This window comes from Dermacentor variabilis, unplaced genomic scaffold (assembly GCF_050947875.1).
Source record: "Dermacentor variabilis isolate Ectoservices unplaced genomic scaffold, ASM5094787v1 scaffold_12, whole genome shotgun sequence".
NCBI lineage: Eukaryota > Metazoa > Arthropoda > Arachnida > Ixodida > Ixodidae > Dermacentor > Dermacentor variabilis.
The window spans coordinates 44697757-44716213 of NW_027460280.1; positions in this window are offsets into that span (position 1 = coordinate 44697757).

The following is an 18457-nucleotide window of genomic DNA, read 5'->3' on the forward strand; positions in this document are numbered from 1 at the left end:
AGGAAGGCCAGAGGCGACCCAAAGCGTGTCCACCCCTGTATAAGAGAATGATTAGCCAATTAATGATTCATTAGTGATTGAATTAGAGAAGATTCAGGTAGATTAGGGTGTCTTAGGAGGATTAAGGTGGATTAGAGTGTACTAAGCGGATTATGGTAGATTAAGGTGGATTAGTGTTGATGGAGTGTTAAGACCGATTATGGTGGATTAGGATGCATGAACAAGTATTGGGGAGGATTAAGGTGGATGAAGAAGGATTACTGTGGATTAGGGTTGATAACGGAGGATTAAGATACATTAAGGTGGATTAGGGTTGATGGAGGTGAATTAAGGTGTATTAAGCAGGATTAAGGTGCGTGAACAAGGATTAAGGTTGTAAAGCCTACTGTAATAAACCTTATTCCACACAAATCAATCGTCTCTCTTAATCGGCCCTAATCCTCCCTGATGTACCTTCATCCTCCTTTATTGACCTTAATCCACCCTAATTCTCCTTCATCATCATCATCAGCAGCCTAGTTACGCCCACTGCAGGGCAAAGGCCTCTCCCATACTTCTCCAACTACCCCGGTCATGTACTAATTGTGGCCATGTTGTCCCACCTAACTTTCTGCCGCCCCCTGCTACGCTTCCCTTCCCTTGGAATCCAGTCCGTAACCCTTAATGACCATCGGTTATCTTCCCTCCTCATTACATGTCCGGCCCATGCCCATTTCTTTTTCTTGATTTCAACTAAGATGTCATTTACCCGCGTTTGTTGCCTCACCCAATCTGCTCTTTTCTTATCCCTTAACGTTACACCCATCATTCTTCTTTCCATAGCTCGTTGCGTCGTCCTCAATTTCAGCAGAACCCTTTTCATAAGCCTCCAGGTTTCTGCCCCATATGTGAGTACTGGTAACACACAGCTATTATACACTTTCCTTTTGAGGGATAGTGGCAACCTACTGTTAATGATTTGAGAATGCCTGCCAAACGCACCCCAGCCCATTCTTATTCTTCTGGTTATTTCAGTCTCATGATCTGGATCCGTGGTCACTACCTGCCCTAAGTAGGTGTATTCCCTTACCACTTCCAGTGTCTCGCTACCTATCGTAAACTGCTGTTCTCTTTCGAGACTGTTAAACATTACTTTAGTCTTCTGCAGATTAATTTTCAGACCCACCCTTCTGCTTTGCCTCTTTAGGTCAGTGAGCATGCATTGCAATTGATCTCCTGAGTTACTAAGCAAGGCAATATCATCAGCGAATCGCAAGTTGCTAAGGTATTCTCCAACTTTTATCCCCAATTCTTCCCACTCCAGGTCTCTGAATACCTCCTGTAAACATGCTGTGAATAGCATTGGAGACATCGTATCTCCCTGTCTGACTCCTTTCTTTATTTGGATTTTGTTGCTTTTTTTGTGGAGGACTACGGTGGCTGTGGAGCGGCTATAGATATCTTCCAGTATTTTTACATATGGCTCATCTACACCCTGATTCCGCAATGCCTCCATGACTGCTGAGGTTTCGACTGAATCAAACGCTTTCTCGTAATCAATGAAAGCTATATATAAGGGTTGGTTATATTCTGCACATTTCTCTATCACTTGATTGATAGTGTGAATATGGTCTATTGTTGAGTAGCCTTTACGGAATCCTGCCTGGTCCTTTGGTTGACAGAAGTCTAAGGTGTTCCTGATTCTATTTGCGATTACCTTAGTTAATACTTTGTAGGCAACGGACAGTAAGCTGATCGGTCTATAATTTTTCAAGTCTTTGGCGTCCCCTTTCTTATGGATTAGGATTATGTTAGCGTTCTTCCAAGATTCCGGTACGCTCGAGGTTATGAGGCATTGCGTATACAGGGTGGCCAGTTTCTCTAGAACAATCTGACCGCCATCCTTCAACAAATCTGCTGTTACCTGATCCCCCCAGCTGCCTTCCCCCTTTGCATAGCTCCTAAGGCTTTCTTTACTTCTTCTGGCGTTACTTGTGGGATTTCGAATTCCTCTAGGCTATTCTCTCTTCCACTATCGTCGTGGGTGCCACTGGTACTGTATAAATCTCTATAGAACTCCTCAGCCACTTGAACTATCTCATCCATATTAGTAACGATATTGCCGGCTTTGTCTCTTAACGCACACATCTGATTCTTGCCTATTCCTAGTTTCTTCTTCACTGTTTTTAGGCTTCCTCCGTTCCTGAGAGCCTGTTCAATTCTATCCATATTATAGTTCCTGATGTACGCAGTCTTACGCTTGTTGATTAGCTTAGAAAGTTCTGCCAGTTCTATTCTAGCTGTAGGGTTAGAGGCTTTCATACACTGGCGTTTCTTGATCAGATCTTTCGTCTCCTGCGATAGCTTACTGGTTTCCTGTCTAACGGCGTTACCACCGACTTCTATTGCGCACTCTTTAATGATGTCCATGAGATTGCCGTTCATTGCTTCAACACTAAGGTCCTCTTCCTGAGTTAAAGCCGAATACCTGTTCTGTAACTTGATCCGGAATTCCTCTAGTTTCCCTCTTACCGCTAACTCATTGATTGGCTTCTTGTGTACCAGTTTCTTCCGTTCCCTCCTCAAGTATAGGCTAATTCGAGTTCTTACCATCCTATGGTCACTGCAGCGTACCTTGCCGAGCACGTCTACATCTTGTATGATGCCAGGGTTCGCGCAGAGTATGAAGTCGACTTCATTTCTAGACTCACCATTCGGGCTCCTCCACGTCCACTTTCGACTAACCCGCTTGCAGAAAAAGGTATTCATTATCCGCATATTATTCTGTTCTGCAAACTCTACTAATAACTCTCCTCTGCTATTCCTAGAGCCTATGCCATATTCCCCCACTGACTTGTCTCCAGCCTGCTTCTTGCCTACCCTGGCATTGAAGTCGCCCATCAGTATAGTGTATTTTGTTTTGACTTTACCCATCGCCGATTACACGTCTTCATAAAAGCTTTCGACTTCCTGGTCATCATGACTGCATGTAGGGGCATAGACTTGTATCAGCTTCAATTTGTACCTCTTATTAAGTTTCACAACAAGACCTGCCACCCTCTCGTTAATGCTATAGAATTCCTGTATGTTACCAGCTATTTCCTTATTAATCAGGAATCCAACTCCTAGATCTCGTCTCTGCGCTAAGCCCCGGTAGCACAGTACGTGCCTGCTTTTTAGCACTGTATCACTGTTTAGCACTGTCCTCCTAACCTCACTGAGCCCTATTATATCCCATTTACTACCTCTAATTCCTCCAATAACACTGCTAGACTCGCCTCACTAGATAACGTTCAAACGTTAAACGTTGCCAGGTTCAGATTCCAATGGCGGCCTGTCCGGAGCCAGGTATTCTTAGCACCCTCTGCAGCGTCACAGATCTGACCGCCGCCGTGGTCAGTTGCTTCGCGGCTGCTGGGGACTGAGGGCCGGGGTTTGATTGTTGTATTCATATAGGAGGTTGTGGCCAAGTACTGCACCAGGGTGGCCAATCCTGCTCTGGTGAGAGAGTGCGTTACCGGTTCTGGTCACCGGGATCAGGCCGCACTCCAGGCCTGTTTGTGCAATTTTCTCAACACATGGTTTTTTTTGTATTTTCCGGTGGAGAATTGCGCGGCACCGAGATTTGAACCACGGTCCTCTTGCACGGGAGGCGGATACTCTACCGTCCCCGCAGGAGTTAAATTAAAAAATTAAATTATGGCGTTTTACGGGACAAAACCACTTTCTGATTATGAGGTACACCGTAGTGGACGACTCTGGAAATTTCGACCACCTGGGGTTCTTTAACGTGCACCTAAATCTTAGTACACGGGTGTTTTCTCATTTCGCCCCCTACGATATGCGGCCGCCGTGGCCGGGATTCGATCCCGCGACCTCGTGCTCAGCAGTCTAACACCATAGCCACTGAGCAACCACGGCGGGTCCCGCAGGAGTTGTGCGCCTCATTTCACCTACAGTGGTGCCCTATTTGATCAGTCAAGGGGGACCAATCTGAGCTCGGTTATACCGCACGGATGGCACTCGGCTAGAGAACCTGGTATTTATGACCTGCACATGTGTGGCCATATATAATTGACCATATATATATATTTTTTGAAGGAGGGTTCCCGTACAGTGATAAAATAAAGGAAAAGGCATTAAAAGAAAAAAAATTTGGGGAAAAAAAGGAACATAAGAGGTGAATTGAACTCGTGACCCTTGGATGTTGTCCGGAAAGATAGCTCAGTCGGTTGGTTCGTCAGGCCCCAGGTTACTTTCAAGCGCCATAGCTCCTGCTCCGAGCCTCATACTTACGTGGAAAGGGACTGATGTTGTCCGCGATAGTCGCTTTTGGTTGGAAGGCATACTTTCTTGGAAAAATGGCCGCCCGAGGAGAAGAGCGAACTTGAGCGGCTTTAGAGACTAGGAAAACTGCCTTAAAATATTTAGACTTGAGGGAAAGCTTCGTTAACAAACTATAACACGGCAATCAGCACTCGAATACGACGAGAGAAATTATTGAGACGTGGAAAACTCCCTTGAAATAAATATGGTTTGCGAGACAAATGCTTCTAAGTATTGAAACTCTTAAAAGATGAGGGGGAATAAGCGCTCACCGAGAGGGCATCGTCCGCGCGAGACCACCACCAGGCACCTTACTGAGACGGGGAGGGCTCTGCGGCCGGAACAATGCCTCCCTTCTCCGCCGGCCAAGAGGGGAAAACGCGCTTTCTGATCGTTCAAGGTTGCGCGGACCTAGTATAACTCTAGCGTCTAGGAAAAGTTTAAACAGGTGCGAGGGCGGCACGCATAGCGTGGGAAGCTGGCCGCCAGAATAACTATCTCAGGACTGCTGCTGACGAGGGCGAAATACCTTCGTGTAATTATAACCCTAAGAGGACTATTTTCGAAAAAAAAGGAAACGGCCCAGAGGGCTATACTACGAGAGCTATGACTGATAATTTTCTATATATATATATATATATATATATATATATATATATATATATATATTCATCTCATCTATGGGATCGCATGCGCGCGCTGTTGCTTTGGCTCTGCGTGTAGTAGTTCAGAGAGCCAGTTTAAGGGCGGAGAAGAAGGAAGGAAAGGAAAGTCTCTGAAGCAAAATTGCAGCGCCGTGGTTTTAAAGCGCACCCGGGGTAGAGAAACGGAAGGCGATATAAGCGTGCGTGGCCGTGATACGCACAAGACAAACTGCCTTAAAATATTTAGACATGAGGGAAAGCTTCGTTAACAAACGATAGCACAGCAATCAGCACTCGAATATGATTATAACCCTAATAATAACTGTAAATATTCATCTCATCTATGGGATCTAATGCGCGCGCTGTTGCTTTGTCTCTGCGTGTAGTAGTTAAGAGAGCCAGTTTAAAGGCGGAGAAGGTAGGAAAGGAAAGCAAAATTGTAGCGCCGTGGTTTTAAAGCGCACCCGTGGTAGAGAAACGGAAGGCGATATAAGCGTGCGTGGCCATGATACGCACACATCAAACTGCCTTAACATATCTAGACTTGAGGGAAAGCTTCGTTAACAAAGATAGCACAGCAATCAGCACTCGAATATAATTATAACCCTAATAATAATTGTAAATATTCATCTCATCTATGGGATCTAATGCGCGCGCTGTTACTTTGTCTCTGAGTGTAGTAGTTAAGAGGGCCAGCTTAAAGGCGGAGAAGGAAGGAAAGGAAAGCAAAATTCCAGCGCCGTGGTTTTAAAGCGCACCCGTGGTAGAGAAACGGAAGGCGATATAAGCGTGCGTGGCCATGATACGCACACGACAAACTGCCTTAAAATATTTAGACTTGAGAGAAAGCTTCGTTAACAAACGATAGCACAGCAATCAGCACTCGAATATGATTATAACCCTAATAATAATTGTAAATATTCATCTCATCTATGGGATCTAATGCGCGCGCTGTTGCTTTGTCTCTGCGTGTAGTGGTTAAGAGAGCCAGTTTAAGGGCTACCCGCCGTGGTTGCTCAGTGGCTATGGTGTTGGGCTGCTGAGCACGAGGTCGCGGGATCGAATCCCGGCCACGGCGGCCGCATTTCGATGGGGACGAAAAGCGAAAACACCCGTGTGCTTAGATTTAGGTGCAGGTTAAAGAACCCCAGGTGGTCAAAATTTCCGGAGTCCTCCACTACGGCGTGCCTCATAATCAGAAAGTGGTTTTGGCACGTAAAACCCCAAATATTATTATTAGTTTAAGGGCTGAGAAGAAGGAAGGAAAGGAAAGTCTCTGAAGCAAAATTGCAGCGCCGTGGTTTTAAAGCGCAACCGTGGCAGAGAAACGGAAGGCGATATAAGCGTGCGTGGCCATGATACGCACACGACAAACTGCCTTAAAATATTTCGACTTGAGGGAAAGCTTCGTTAACAAACTATAACACGGCAATCAGCACTCGAATACAACGAGAGAAATTATTGAGACGTGGAAAACTCTCTTGAAATAAATATGGTTTGCGAGACAAATGCTTGTAAGTATTGAACCTCTTAAAAGATGAGGGGGAATAAGCGCTCACCGAGAGGGCATTGTCCGCGCGAGACCACCACCAGGCACCTTACTGAGACGGGGAGGGCTCTACGGCCGGAACAAAGCCTCCCTTCTCCGCCGGCCAAGAGGGGAAAACGCCCTTTCCGATCGCTCAAGGTTGCGCGGACCTAGTATAACTCTAGCGTCTAGGAAAAGCTTAAACAGGTGCGAGGGCGGCACGCATAGCGTGGGAAGCTAGCCGCCAGAATAACTATCTCAGGGACTGCTGCTGACGAGGGCGAAATACCTTCGTGTAATTATAATAACCCTAATAGGACTATTTTCGAAAAAAAGGGAACGGCCCAGAGGGCTATACTACGAGAGCTGACTGATAATTTTATATATATATATATATATATATATATATATATATATATATATATATATCATCTCATCTATGGGATCGCATGCGCGCGCTGTTGCTTTGGCTCTGCGTGTAGTAGTTAAGAGGGCCAGTTTAAAGGCGGAGAAGGAGGAAGGAAAGGAAAGCAAAATTCCAGCGCCGTGGTTTTAAAGCGCACCCGTGGTAGAGAAACGAAGGGCGATATAATCGTGCGTGGCCATGATGCACCTTAATTATCCTTAATCCACCATAATCCACGTTCACCGCCTTAAATCACCCTAATCTTCCTTAAGGCACCTATATCCTCGTTAATCCAACCTAATCCACCATAATTCTTCCTAATGCACCTTCATTCACCCTAATCCACTTCAATCGACTTTAACCACCTAAATTCTCTTTAATACACTTTAATCCTCCTCAAGACGGCTTAATTCGTTTTAATCAAATCACTAATCAACCATTACTTAACTTTGCTAATCAGTAATGATCTCTTATACACGGCTGCGCATGCTTTCGTTCGCTTCCGGCATTCCTTCGTTCACGTAATATTTTCTGTAGCTCACAACGCGACCTTGAAACAGAGATCAAACGCTTTCGCTTATAAGCCCCACACAAAGGGATATGCCAGAAGCAATACTAGGGCAGGCGCACGAAGTAAAGCATCTCATCATGTTGCAGAAAAATTGTCTGGAGTATAGAACTCGCCTCAAAGCTCCTTTTACATCAGTATGTCCCGTTCATACGGCTTTAAGAAAAAACGAACCTCATAATTGTTGCCTCCAGCATTATCGATGCAGTCATCAGCATTTCTCAAAATTTTCAACACCACTGGGGCGCGCAACTGGCCCAATATAACACGCCTCCATAGAATGCTGCGGTCCCTCCGCGGGAGCTCAGGAGAAAAAGCGTGCCGTGCGCAGCCGGTGGGCGAGGAGAATCGAGGAGGAAAGCGCCGCGAGGAGGAGAGTGTCGCTGCTTTCAAATTATCAAGGGGCTTTAATAACTACAAAGTTCGCTTCTGCCGCCCCGCATCCTGACTGGCCTGCGGCAAGGCGAAACTATATTTTTTTAAATGTAGAGATTGCTTTCAATAAACCACAGTAGTTCATAACTCTGGCTCCTTCGTACGGTATGTTGGTGAAGCGGATTCCCAGGCACTTCATCCACACTTTATGTCGAGACATTTACAAACACATTTATAAAGAATGTCTTTAAGAATTACTTTTCGAAATTCTGGGCTCCCTACGGCAGAATGCATGTCTTATGTCATTGCTACCACTAACTGAAGCTCTACAGCCACTATATTACTAACATTTACATGCACTAGACGGTGTTAATATGAGCGTCATCATCATCATCATCAGCCTGGTTACGCCCACTGCAGGGCAAAGGCCTCTCCCATACTTCTCCAACAACCCCGGTCATGTACTAATTCTGGCCATGTCGTCCCTGCAAACTTCTTAATCTCATCCGCCCATCTAACTTTCTGCCGCCCCCTGCTACGCTTCGCTTCCCTTGGAATTCAGTCCGTAACCCTTAATGACCATCGGTTATCTTTCCTACTCATTACATGTCCTGCCCATGCCCCCCCCCCCATTTCTTTTTCTTGATTTCAACTAAGATGTCATTAACTCGCGTTTGTTCCCTCACCCAATCTGCTCTTATCCCTTAACGTTACACCCATCATTCTTCTTTCCATAGCTCGTTGCGTCGTCCTCAATTTAAGTAGAACCCTTTTCGTAAGCCTCCAGGTTTCTGCCCCGTAGGTGAGTACTGGTAAGACACAGCTATTATAGACTTTCCTCTTGAGGGATAATGGCAACCTGCTGTTCATGATCTGAGAATGCCTGCCAAACGCACCCCAGCCCATACTTATTCTTCTGATTATTTCCGTCTCATGATCCGGATCCGCCGTCACTACCTGCCCTAAGTAGATGTATTCCCTTACCACTTCCAGTGCCTCGCTACCTATTGTAAACTGCTGTTCTCTTCCGAGACTGTTGAACATTACTTTAGTTTTCTGAAGATTAATTTTTAGACCCACTCTTCTGCTTTGCCTCTCCAGGTCACTGAGCATGCATTGCAATTGGTCCCCTGAATTAGTAAGCAAGGCAATATCATCAGCGAATCGTAAGTTACTAAGGTATTCTCCATTAACTTTTATCCCCAATTCTTCCCAATCCAGGTCTCTGAATACCTCCTGTAAACACGCTGTGAATAGCATTGGAGAGATCGTATCTCCCTGCCTGACGCCTTTCTTTATTGGGATTTTGTTTCTTTCTTTATGGAGGACTACGGTGGCTGTGGAGCCGCTATAGATATCTTTCAGTATATTTACATACGGCTCGTCTACAGCCTGATTCCGTAATGCCTCCATGACTGCTGACGTTTCGACAGAATCAAACGCTTTCTCGTAATCAATGAAAGCTATATATAAGGGTTGGTTATATTCCGCACATTTCTCTGTCACCTGATTGATAGTGTGAATATGGTCTATTGTTGAGTAGACTTTACGGAAGCCTGCCTGGTCCTTTGCTTGACGGAAGTCTAAGGTGTTCCTGATTCTATTTGCGATTACCTTAGTAAATAGTTTGTAGGCAACTGACAGTAAGCTGATCGGTCTATAAATTTTCAAGTCTTTGGCGTCCCCTTTCTTATGGATTAGGATTATGTTAGCGTTCTTCCAAGATTCGGGTACGCTCGAGGTCATGAGGCATTGCGTATACAGGGTGGCCAGTTCCTCTAGAACAATCTGCCCACCATCCTTCAACAAATCTGCTGTTACCTGATCCTCCCCAGCTGCCTTCCCCCTTTGCATAGCTCCCAAGGCTTTCTTTACTTCTTCCGGCGTTACCTGTGGGATTTCGAATTCTTCTACACTATTCTCTCTTCCATTATCGTCGTGGGTGCCACTGGTACTGTATAAATCTCTATAGAACTCCTCAGCCACTTGAACTATCTCATCCATATTAGTAATTATATTGCCGGCTTTGTCTTTTAACGCTTGCATCTGATTCTTGCCTATTCCTAGTTTATTCTTCACTGCTTTTAGGCTTCCTCCGTTCCTGAGAGCATGTTCAATTCTATCCATATTATACTTCCTTATGTCAGCTGTCTTATGCTTGTTAACTTCGAAAGTTCTGCCAGTTCTATTCTACCTGTAGGGTTAGAGGCTTTCATACATTGGCGTTTCTTGATCAGATCTTTCGTCTCCTGCGATAGCTTACTGGTATCCTGTTTAACGGAGTTACCACCGACTTCTATTGCACACTCCTTAATGATGCCCACAAGATTGTCGTTCATTGCTTCAACACTAAGGTCCTCTTCCTGAGGTAAAGCCGAGTACCTGTTCTGTAGCTTGATCTGGAATTCCTCTATTTTCGCTCTTACCGCTAACTCACTGATCGGCATTGATCGGCTTGATCTGGAATTTCTCTATTTTCCCTCTTACAGCTAACTCATTGATCGGCATTAATAGCTTCTCTGGTCTAGGCTAATTCGAGTTGTTACCATCCTATGGTCACTGCAGCGCGCCTTGCTGAACACGTCCATATCTTGTATGATACCAGGGTTAGCGCAGAGTATGAAGTCTATTTCATGTATAGTCTCGCCGTTCGGGCTCCTTCACGTCCACTTTCGGCTATCCCGCTTGCGGAAGAAGGTATCCATTATCCGCATATTATTCTGTTCCGCAGACTCTACTAATAACTCTCCCCTGCTATTCATTGTGCCTATGCCATATTCCCCCACTGCCTTGTCTCCAGCCTGCTTCTTGCCTACCTTGGCATTGAAGTCGCCCATCAGTATAGTGTATTTTGTTTTGACTTTACCCATCGCCGATTCCACGTCTTCATAGAAGCTTTCGACTTCCTGGTCATCATGACTGGATGCAGGGACGTAGACCTGTACAACCTTCATTTTGTACCTCTTATAAAGTTTCACAACAAGACCTGCCACCCTCTCGTTAATGCTATAGAATTCCTGTATGTTACCAGCTATATTCTTATTAATCAGGAATCCGACTCCTAGTTCTCGTCTCTCCGCTAAGCCCCGGTATCACAGGACGTGCCCGCGTTTTACCACTGTATATGCATCTTATGGCCTCCTAACTTCACTGACCCCGATTATATCCCATTTACTGCCCTCTAATTCCTCCAATAACACTGCCAGACTCGCCTCACTAGACAACGTTCTAGCGTTAAACGTTGCCAGGTTCATATTCCATTGGCGGCCTGTCCGGAGTATCAGGGTAATCTGGTTCAAAATTCAGCTAAGACGTTGCTTAAAACAGTTGCAGTACAGCGCTCGTGTTGGTTTATTTTGTGTTCTGTCGCGGTTTCGAAGTGCGCTGGCCATATTTCATATTCCATTATTCCACCAAAATTCAGATTGGCCTGCAGCAAACTGCTTCAAAATGAAATTATATCTGCTCCAAGCTACACTAAATTGCAATTTTCTCTGCTCCACACTGCTCTAAAACGCAATTTTACTTACCCACAAATTGCTCCTAAACGACTTTGGGCAGTCCCACGCCTGCAAATGGCACATATCCGCCGGGGGGAGGGGGAAGATCGGCCAAGAATTGGGTAGTTTGGAAAAATAGATGAAAATGCTAGGGAGAGACGAGCAGAATTCGTCTCGCCTGCATGCTGTGTGGGGAGGCGAGCTTTTTGGTTCTTTTTTCCTGTCCCGGGCTCGGCCGGTGCCGCGGATGTGTGGACGTGAGCGCCATCTGGTGGGGCTTCGAGTTGGCTTCCTCCGCTTTCCTCGTCATGCTTCAGCTGCACCCTCCTCCACCGCTTTCCCCCTCGCGCTCTCTTCGCTCTCGCCGTGGAGAGGAGCAAGTGGCGCAATGCTTACGCATACTTAGAAAAATCACAGAGAAGTTCCAGCGTGAATTTTTTTATCGAACCGCCGTTTTAGGCATTGAAGCTCAAAAGTAACAGCAACACCCATGTATTTCGTCGCACACTTTGGGAATGAATATCTCGAAACTGGTGTTATCCTGAAAATACGTTTAGGTGGACACGCCTTGCTAACTCACCGGCTACAATTCGTGAATTGCAACATGCGCCGTAAAGTAATTAAGAGGCTAATTCTTTTTGGTCTCGATATAGAGAATTGTCTTGATATCGAGACTGGCCGTATTCAAAATAAAATAAATTAGTGGTTTTCGGTAGTTAGTCTACTGTGCATTTCGATTTATCCTACATGTCCGCCTGTTTGAGTAATCCAGCTCAATAGAGAGAGAGAGAGAACTTCAGTAAGGTAAAAATAGGGTTATGGGGGCCGGAGGGTGGGTCCTCAGTCCAGGACTCCAGTGGCCACCACCACGCACCGGGTCTGGTCGAGGAGGCTCAATTGAGCCTGCAGTTCAGTCCGGACGAGGATGGCTCCCTAAATTAATTTTGTGCTAATTGGTGTGAATTTGAATTTTGGGGCCATGATTTGTTCCCATGTCACATAGGGCAAAGATGGCCTCCCCCCACACTATATAGGGGCATTGACCGGTTGACATGTCTGGCTGACAAAATGGCATGCCATCGCCCAAGATGTGGGCAGGTGGTTGTCTGCATTTTTTCTGTATAGCCGAACCTCCTCCACTATTCATTGAGGGTTTAACGCGGCGAGTTATTGGCGTGAACGACATTGATGTTCTAAGACATCGCACGCTAGTATTTGGTTGTTTTCGATTGGAGTGTCCTTTTTTGCTGGATTTGAAGTCTCGGGAGCACGAGCGCCTGCCTCTGTGTTGCCGGTGATACCAACATGCCCCGGACACCATACAATGTCATGTTCTTAGTCGATCGCCCAAGATGTTATGGGCGATACTAAGGATTCTTCCGTAGAGACGAATAGTCGGCAGACCGCCTGAAATTCCGCAAGGACGTAGGCGGGACTATCTTCACCCTCCCGTATCTTTATCACCAGAGTTGCTGCAGCCGCCTCCACTGTGCTGGTGCAACCCGTGCGGACCGAAGCTGTTGTCACGGTTCTTGGTTTACCGGAGGGTCTCGAAACAGCCATGATGACGTGTCCCCTAATGTCGCGTGCTGCGCCTGCGTACATTGTATCGGGTTCATTGCCGAATCGTTTTTGTGATTCTTGGGCTCGGGCTTTATGCCTGCCTTCATGAAATTTTGGGTTCATTTTCTGAGGTATGGGGTAGATTTTGGGTTCTTGTATATCCCTGGGTATGTCTACCAGTTCGCTGCTGCAGCATTGTGGGTCAGTCGGGTATTCCAGCTCCTCTGGGATCCTCCTGCCTATCTGTTACATATTTAGGCGTTCTCGTTGTGTGAACATTGTCATTGCTTTGTTTTCTTCAAAGGTGTTGTACATACCGAGAACATCCAGTCTCTCCGTGGATGTCCGTAGCGGTATACCCAGGGCGGTCTTATACGCAGTGCGTATTAGGATGTCTGCCTGCTCTGTTTCTTCACGGTTGAGTTCTTGATACGGGAGGCTGTAGGTAATTCTGCTTATAGTTAAAGTTTGAAGTAGTGATATTGAGTCTGATTAACTTAGTCCTCTTCCGTTCCGCGTAACTCTCCCCATCATTCTGGTGATTTGTTTGACCGAAGTCTTTAGAGTTTTTAGGATGTGGTCTGCTCTTGTATTGTGTTGTATCCGCATCTCTTATATCCTCACACTTTGGGATTCCTTAAGTGTCGAATCTCCAAGCTCCAGTTTAGCTTTTTTGAGAGTTGTAGTATTTTTCGTGCACCGTAATTCTTTCTGATTCTTCAGGTGCAAATTTCATTCCATTCTCAGTGGCGATATCGAAAATTATGTTTATTGCTTCTTGAAATATTTCTTTTTCTCCGATTGGAGCTTTAGTGGCCCAAAGAGTAATGCCATCGGCATAAAAGACAAAATGAAGATTTGGTCATTTTTCCAGCCTATAGGCTAGGTTAGGCATCCCCAAGCTGAATAGCACGGGCGAGTGGATGGCACCTTTTGTGGTGTGCCCCTATTTGGCATATTAAAGGAGTCGGATCGGGTTCTCCTATGCCTATAATTATAGGTATTTTCACCGCACCTGGTTTCCTCAAGTTCTTGCGGTATCAGTTTGTGCGCGATGGTGTTTAATGCGAGTTTGAGGTCTAGGGCCGCTAGCAGATGTTCACTTCCTGTGTGGCACAGTACTTCTTTTTTCAGTCATAAAAAGACTTCTCGTGTCGACAAGCCTGTAAGTCTTGTGTGAGCTCGTTCAAAAAGTTTTCCCAGGCAAGACGTGCATGACATCGGCCTGAGATTTTTCATGTTACGAGCCTTGCAGGGTTTTGCTATTAACACAATAGCGTTAAGGGCCCCGTGTCGCAGAAAATGCGGTTCCGGCTTGGCGTCCCGCGAACGAAAATTGCCCTATATATATTATACGGCCCTAAACTTGATCTGTCAGTAAAGTTACTCATACCTTCTCTTGCATTCTTTAGAAAGTTATTCCTCGGAATTTTGAGGATCATCATAGTCATCATTATCATAATCATCATTAGCCTATTTATGGCCACTGTCCAGTATTTTATGACCCTTGTCCTGCGCCAGCCGATTCCAGCTAGCGCCTGCGAATTCCTTCATTTCGTCACCCCACCTAGTCTTCTGCCGTCCTCGACTGCACTTCCCTTCTTCTGGCACCCATTCTGTAACCCTAATGGTCCACCGGTTATCTAACCTACGCATTACATGACTTGCCCGGCTCCATTTCTTTCTCTTAATGTCAAATAGAACATCGACTATTTCTGTTTGCTCTCTGATCCACGCTGCTCTCTTCGGTCTTTTAACGTTACGCCTAACATTCTTCGTTCCGTCGCTCTTTGCGCGGTCCTTAACTTGGTTTCGAGCTTCTTTATCAGTCTCCAAGTTTCTGTAACATATGTCAGCACCGGTAGAATGCATTGATTGTACACCTTTCTTTTTAATGATAATGGTAAGGGGTGCTTCAAGTCCAGGTCATACAATGTCTGCCGAATGCGCTCCAACCCATTTTTATTCTTCTGTGAATTTTCTTCTCGTGATCAGGGTTCCCTGTTAGTAATTGGCCTAGGTAAACGTACTCTTTCGCAGACTCTAGAGGCTGACTGGCGATTCTGAGCTCTTGTTCCCTTGGCCGGCTATTGATCATTATCTTTTGTCTTCTGCATATTAATCTTCAGCCCAACTTTTATACTCTCTCTGTAAAGGTCCTGAGTCATTTGTTGTAACTCGTCCCCAGTGTTGCTGAACAGGACAATGTCATCTGCAAATCGAATGTTGCTGAGATATTCGCCGTTGATCCTTACTCCTAAACATTCCCACTTTAACAGCTTGAATACTTCTTCTAAACACGCAGTGAATAGCATTAGAGAGATTGTGTCTCCTTGTCTGACCCCTTTCTTTATAGGTATCTTCCTACTTTTCTTGTGGAGAATTAAGGTAGCTGTGGATTCTCTGTAGATACTTTCAAAGATATTTACGTAAGCGTCCCGTACTCTTTGATTACGTAATGGCTCTATGACTGCTGGTGTCTCTACTGAATCAAAGGCCGTTTCGTTATCTACGAAAGCCATATAGAACGGCTGGTTGTACTCTGCGAGTTTCTCGATTGCCTGATTGATGACATGGATGTGATCCATTGTAATGTATCCCTGCCTGAAATCTGCCAGTTCCCTTGGTTGACTAAACTCCAGTGTTGCCCGTATAATATTGGAGATTATCTTGGTGAATATTTTATATAATACTGGACGTAAGCTAATGGGCCTATAATTTTTCTATTCTTTAACGTCTCCCTTTTTATGAATTAGTATAATGTTGGTATTGTTCCTGTTCTCTGGAACCCTTGAAGTCGATAGATAGTACATATAAGAGGCCGTTAGGTTTTCAAGCATTATGTCTCCTTCATCTTTGATTGAATCGACTGGTAGTCCATCTTATCCTGCCGCTTTTCTCCGTTTCATGTCTTTCAAGGCCCTTCTAATTTCATCGCTAGCTATACAAGGAGCCTCTGTACCCTGTTTATTACTACTTCGAACGCAGGTATCGTGACAGCTTTGGGTACTGTACAGGTCAGTATAGAATTCTTCCGCTGCTTTTACAACATCTTCGAGATTGCTGATGATATTACCCTTCTTATCTTTCACTGCATACATCTTGGTTTGTCCGATACGAAGTTTCGTTCTCACTGATTTCAGGCTGCGTCCATTTTTTACTGCTTCCGCAGTCTTTCTCACGTTATAATTTCGAATATTCCTTATTTTCTCCTTGTTGATTAGTTTTGACACCTCCGCGAAATCTATCTGATCTCGTGAGTTGGACGCCAGCATTCTATTGTTGATTTCATTACCCGTATGCATTTCTGTTTTACAATGTTCACTAATGTTCATTTTTTTTCTCGTTTATCCATTATTGTATGTTTGTGTTCTCTTTATTGTGCACAGTGCCATTTCTGTAGGGGGTACAGACCCCGTCAAGCCGAATTCATTTGGCTTTTTGTCTGTACTCCTGTCATCTGTACATGTATAGATGCAAATAAACTTGATTTGAATTGAATTGACCCTTTCATTCTTTGTCGTTTCTTTATTGGGTCCTTTGTTATTTGGGAGAGCTTACCTACTGGCTGCCTTGGTTCGTTACCTCTCACTTAAATTGCTGCTTCTGAAGCCAGACTATTTACGGTTTCATTCATTGCCTCTTTGTCATCTTCTTCTCTCTGTTCTAAGACTGTATATTTGTTTGCAAGTGCCAACCTGAATTGGTCTGCTTTTATCCTTACTGCGTCTAGGTTGGCCTGTTTATTCTTGACCAATTTTGCTCTTTCTCTGTTCAAATTGAGGTGAATCCTAGCCCCCACTAACACATGATCACTGCACTTTACCCTTCCTAACACTTCTACATCCTGCACTATGTTGGGATTGGCAGAAAATATGACATCAATTTCATTTCTTGTTTCACCATTAAGGCTTTTCCAGGTCCACTTTCTGTTGCTACGTTTCCCGAAAAAGGTGTTCATTATTCTCAGATTATTTCTTTCTATGAATTCTACCAGCATCTCTCCTCTACGTTTCTAGAATCGACACCGTAGTCGCCAATTGCCTGTTCACCCGCCTGCTTTTCCCCCACTTTTGCATTGAAGTCGCCCATTACTACAATATAATGAGTTTCCACTTTTCGCATCGCTAATTCAACATCTTCATAAAACTGATCTACTTCATCATCATTGTGACTGGAGGTTGGAGCGTAGTTTGTACTCGTTTCTCGTTCAGATTTTGCGTCAGTCAGAAGCCAGTACAGTACTCGCCATTCGATTCTGACTAGATAGCAAGGGAAAAAAATTGTCGAAACATACAGAAACACCGAAGCAGATAACGTCGGACATACATATTTTAACATTCACCAGAAGGAGAGGAAGAAGGAAGAGAATCCGTAAATGGATCTGCCGCTGCGTTTGCTTAGAAAATGTTTGATACTAACGTTCTGTGGATCGCGCCTCGCGCCATTATTTTGTCTCGCCGACAACTCATGATTTCGGTAACCCGTCTGAAATCGCGATTATTCAGCGTCGTAGGTGACCGCAGCGTCGAAATGTGGTGCAGTTCTGGTGGTTCGTGATGTCCGCAAGGGGCGCCGCGATTTGCTGTCTCGGTGGCCTCATTGGAATTTAAATGTCTGGAAAACCAGTACGGAATTTTACTGATTGGGTTCTTGCGAAAATTTCAGATGATGCTCGATAACATTTCCGTCAGTGCAACTTTAGCTTGGCGTATGATATGTGGCCTAGCGCGTATAGATTTTCCTTCAACTCGAGGGCGCTGTGGTCGTTGAGCTACCATGAAAATAATGGGTAGTGTGTGGATTTGTCTAGCCGTCGTGCTTGTGGCTTCAGACGTTCTGGTGGCTTTATTTATTACGCTTTATATCCCTTTATCGGCCGAAATTTCTAAGCGCTCACATTCTTCTACAGGATGTTTTTTTTTGTAGACTATACAAAATTTTTAAAAGTTACAAATGACAGGATAATTGTAGCTCTTGAGATGAATTACTCGAAGTGGTGGACATTACTCGCCCGAGACAACTAAATGGATATTCGGCTAACTAACACAAGGTGACTAGTTAATTTTATAACGTATTACTTATAACACATATTGAAATTTACAAATAATAGCCGATGGGTTTGCAAGGCATATTCATTTGGAACGAATTCTGACGATGGCACGGGTTTCGAGATATGCGCCGTCAAACTTGCGGTAAAGATAATGCACTGTTCCACTTACTTTTTTAACAAAATGCGGTTTTAAGCATTGAAGCACAAAAGTAACTGAAACGCCCATGCATCTCGTCACACACTTTGGGAAATTGGTGTCACCCTGAAACTTCGCTCCAAGTGGACAGGCTTTGCGAACTCGCCGGCTACAATTCGTAAATTGCGATAATTGCCCTGAAATAATGAATGAAAACGTTACCTTGAAACTGTTTTCTAATGGGTCGATTATGCATTTCGATTTCTCGTGCATGTAATGTCCGCCTCTTTGAATAATCCTGCTCGAGGACTACAATTATGCTATTTGCTACGGGCGATTTTTAAAATTTTGTATAGTTAAAAAAATAGTAAACCTGGCA